Below are 5,000 nucleotides of genomic sequence, written 5' to 3'. Positions count from 1 at the left end.
TTATTGTTGTGTAGTATCGGAGACATATTGACATTTCTTTCCATTTTCTTTAACCTTGTTTCTCATGTTTGCTTGTCTCGTTTATCTTGGTTTTGAAATTATAGTTCTCATCTTGTGACTTGTATTTTTAGAGTTTTTATTTTGTTGCATGTTCTGTGTGATGTATTACCTTTATTTATTGTGGACTACAGGATTTTGTTGATGCATAACTCGGAATTCAGCTTATTCTTCATGTTCTGGACAAAACGTGTGAGAAAATTTTTATTGTAAAGTTGTGATCAATAAAATACTACTACTACTACTACTACTACTACTACTACTACTATTGCTGCTGCTGCTACTACTACTACTACTACTACTACTACTGTGTGTTTGTATGTGGGGGGTGGGGGGGGGGCGTGTGTCTGTGTGTGTGTGTGTGTGTGTGTGTGTGTGTGTGTGTGTGTGTTCAGGAAGCGAATATAAACAAACAAACAAACAAACACATCAACAAAACCAATAAACTCTCCTGAAAAATAAACATCGAAACCCCCCACAAAAATAGCCGCTATGAAGGAGGACTCGCTCGGTAAAACTAATCTGCAAGACGCGTAGAACAAATAATGGAAAAGCTACATTGTTATACCGGAGACTCGTAAAGGAGGGGACAGCGCTGACCAGACCGCCTTGTAGATAAAAGAGAATTGAGGGAGGCAGGGAGGAGATAAGAGGGTAGGGATAGGAGAGGAGGAGGAGGAGGAGGAGGAAAAGAAAGGAAGGAAGGAAGGAAGGGAATGGTCTGAGAGGTAATTTGAAGGAGAGAAAGGATGTTAAGAGAGGAAGGAAGGAAGGAAGGAAGGGACTGGTCTGAGAGATAATTTGAAGGAGAGAAAGAAGGAAAGATAAGATGTTAAGAGAGGAAGGAAGGAAATGGAAAAATACCTAAGAGAGTTAAGTAGAAAGGAAAGGAAGGAAGAAAAGACGGAAAATAAGGAAAGGCGAGCGTATAGGGGAACAGAAGTGCTTAGGGAGGGAGGAAGATGAAGGAAAAGGAAGGAAAAGTTGTAAAGTCTGCGGGAGTGATTGGTGTGTTTGGTAAGTTATTTCTTTTGCTCTCTGGGTGACCTTCATTTCAAGGGACATAGCAATCAGTCAAGCAATGGGGGCATACTCTGGGGGTGCGTTGCCTCGCCCACCCTACGATGATAAAGACGGAAGCAAAGTATGGTTATTGCCTAGCGCGTGAAATATAACGTACACACACACACACACACACACACAGAGAGAGAGAGAGGGGCACACACAGAGAGAGATATTGGATCATTTCTTTGCGCAAATAACCAAATTTCCCCGTCCGTTCATCCCCAGTTGAATAAAATGTTGAATATGCTTCCAGACGAGATTGCTTCCCTCGTTGACATTGATAAGTTTAGAGCGAAGGGTAACACTCACATTGGTCACTCATTATGTGTTGTATTTGTCTAGCTATTTTTTATTCTTCCTTTTCCTTTACTGTCAAGACTTATTGTTCATATTCAGTCTCCTCAACGAAGCGACTCTGTTTGGGTTTCTGGGTCTTTGTTTTTTTTCCTGGATACCCTTTCATAGATCTCAATACTACTACTACTACTACTACTACTACTACTACTACTACTACTATTACTACTACTACTACTACTACTACTACTTCTTTTTTTTTTTTTTTTACGTCTCCGCCTATTGCTCCGGTAAGCTTGCTTGAGGGGCCTGGATGGAATTCGGCCCCAGCCCATCATGGCGCAGGCAAGTGTTTATAGTGGCGCCATCTTCTCTACTACTACTACTACTACTACCACTACTACTACTACTACTACTACTACAACTACTAATCCTTTTCTTGAATTTAATCTTTATACTATATTATATTTGCTTTCCTTCACATTCCTATCAAATATTTACGATTCTTGCCTCCAGGTATTTGTCTCTGATTGGGGTCACTATTATCTCTGCTGTTATGGTCATTCCTCTGTTTGTTCGTCTTCTGGGTCCCGACAGCGTGCGCAATCCTCCTGTGACTCTTTAAACGCGTACGCAGTTCTCATTTGTGGCCCTGGGAGCGAGGTTCTCATTCTTTGCTTCTCTAGTATATACGAACACAGAGGAACGTAAAGTGTTTGCAGTGGGTCAGTAGGCCATCACACGGGAGCTCCTGCAAACCCAGTACCGTGGTAGATCCTGGAACCTGGTCACCACTTGTCCTCCACAGCTTCAAAACTGCGACCGGTACGCGCAGGCGGCGGTTTTGGGGCGGAGCAGCGGGATGACGTCACTTGGAGCTAAAAAAAAAATACCCGCCAGTTCAGGGGTGACTAAAGTTGGGGCCGTGTGTGCACTCTGGATGTGCATTCTCGCCTTCTTTCACAGCGCGTTCAGGCAAGCCACTGACGATAAAATATGTCTTTTTATTGTGCTATTGCGTGACTGTAATTCCAATGCCTACAAACGGCGGTGTGGGGTGTGAGGGAGGGCATGATGAAGCGATTGATTTAAATTAGTCCGCCGTTCCTCGTTTTCTCTAAATCCCTGTTTCTACATTCTCTAGTTTGGCTCCAAGCAACGTCACGCATAAACCACGCCTCGGCCGTGTCTCCTCCCACAAACCTGCGCGTGACTTGACTTGGTGTATATAGACTTTGATGCATACGTCGTAGTTTTGTGCTTGGGGTTATTCGTCATTCCACCCGACATTGACTTCACTTTCGGCCACTCCTCTCTATCCTCTTTTACAGGGTCAGTGCTAGCGGCCTTTTCTGTTTGTATCTATTCCGTCCCTTGAGCTGGTTACTTTACGGTGAAAAAAATATATATAATGAGTAAACACGACCTTAGGAGTATATTTCCAGTACCTCATTAAACGCAAGAGAGGGCAAGTTGTTTATCTCGATGTTTAAATGAAAAAAATACAGACCGCTGCTTAAATCCGAAAAAAGTGTAGCATTTCATGAAAGAGGGAAGGATTTGGGTCTAGAATGATACTCGAAATTGATATACCACCTGCGACCCACGTGGGAAGTAAGGAGCGATACACAGGGCAGGGAGTCAAGGGAGCGTGCACGTCTTTGGGAAATTGGAGGAGCTGGGAATAAAGACTTCTATAATCGCCTGGGACATGGCAGTTTGAAAATCCCAGAGGTAACTACCGACCCATTAGTCTAACTTCAATTGTAAGTAAGCTACTCGAGAGCATAATTAGAGACAAAATTGTGAGTTACCTCGAAAGCCACTCATTAATTGGGGATTCACAACATGGCTTCCGTAACAAAAGATCCTGCCTGTCAAACCTATTGACCTTTTATAACGACCTCTTCTCAGTTTATGACGTAACCAAATCAGCGGACGTAGTCTATCTTGATTTCCAGAAAACGTTTGATAAAGTCCCACATCACAAATTACTTTATAAATTAAAGCAAACAGGCATTGACGGTCAAGTAAACCAATGGATCGCGAATTGGTAGAGCAACAGACAACAAAGAGTAGTGATTGACGGATTTAACTCAGAGTGGGCGCCGGTCACTAGTGGCGTCCCTCAGGGCTCGGTTCTTGGCCCAGTGCTCTTCATTATTTACATCAACGACGTGGATGTTGGACTCAATAATCGCATTAGTAAATTTGCAGACGACACAAAGATTGGTAACTCGGTTCTCACTGACGAAGACAGGCAAAGCCTCCAAGAGGATTTGCACAAAATTTCAGCCTGGTCGGATAGATGGGAGATGCCCTTTAACGTAGACAAGTGCCAGGTCCTTCAAGTTGGAACAAGAAATAAGAAGTTCGATTACGAAATACCCGGCGTTAAACTCACAAGCGTTCAATGCGTTAAGGACCTGGGGGTCAAAATCGCGTCAAACCTCAAATTCTCACAGCAATGCATCGATGCAGCAAATAAAGCGAACAGAATGTTGGGCTTCATTACAAGAAACTTTTTATTCAAGAATAAAGATGTAATACTTCCGCTCTACATTAGTTTAGTCAGACCCCACTTGGAATATGCGGTACAGTTTTGGTCTCCCCACCATGTAAAGGACATTGCCAAACTAGAAGGTGTTCAGCGTCGGGCAACAAAAATGATCCCTTCCTTGCACAACAAATCCTACGAAGAAAGGCTTTCCACCCTTAACATGTTCTCTCTTGAGAAACGTCGCCTCCGAGGAAAACTGATCGAATGTTTTAAAATACTTAATGGTTTCACGAATGTAGACAGATCAAAATTGTTTATGATCGATGACACTTTGCGTACGAGGAACAATGGCGTAAAACTCAGATGTAGACAAGTAAATTCAGACTGCACCAAATTTTTCTTCACCAACGTTGTAGTGCGAGAATGGAATAAGCTCCCACCGTCAGTGGTCCAGTGTAACACGACTGACTCCTTTAAAAACAAGCTCGACCGTCACTTCCTTCAACTTAATATTAACTAGAGTAGAAAAGCAACGTTTTGGAGCCATCTGATTAGTGTAGATTCACCTAGGGACAGACCACCTAGTCTGGACCATGGGGTCTGTGTGGTCTGCTTTTCTATGTAATTTTCTCTCTCTCTTTCTATTATCTATCTCTCTACCCATCTGCCTGTCTTTTTCACACGTACTAAATGGTTATTTGCTCATAAATTTTGACAGTGTATCTTCCAACAAGGATAATTTTTAACCATAAACGAGAGAAAAATCAAATAACGTCTTAACACGTACGGACATATGACTTCCTTATTTGCGGCTGAAACCTGACACACACACACACACACACACACACACACACACACACACACACACACACACACACACACACACACAGCTGGTAGGTTCACGTGGATGGACACCTCACCTCACCTCCACCGGGGAAGGTAAATATAGATATGGTTCTTTAAGAGGAAATGAAATCTTCGCCTAATTTCCTGCCGTCAGAAGGTTCCCGCGCCCAGACCCCAAGACCCCGAGGCGTCCTGCGAGGGTGATATGATCCGTAGAGGGGAGGCTGGGGGGGGGGAG

At 43.3% G+C, this 5,000-nt stretch overlaps 1 protein-coding gene across 19 annotated transcripts in view; it reads right to left on the bottom strand.

Moving 5' to 3' along the window:
* The window catches only part of LOC127002415 (uncharacterized), a 107,579-nt gene that overhangs the window by 28,492 nt on the left and 74,087 nt on the right, over nt 1-5,000 (bottom strand). The window lies entirely within an intron of this gene.

This window comes from Eriocheir sinensis, chromosome 23 (assembly GCF_024679095.1).
Source record: "Eriocheir sinensis breed Jianghai 21 chromosome 23, ASM2467909v1, whole genome shotgun sequence".
NCBI lineage: Eukaryota > Metazoa > Arthropoda > Malacostraca > Decapoda > Varunidae > Eriocheir > Eriocheir sinensis.
The sequence above is the reverse complement of the archived record's forward strand: the minus strand, read 5'-3'. Positions and strand labels throughout refer to the sequence as shown.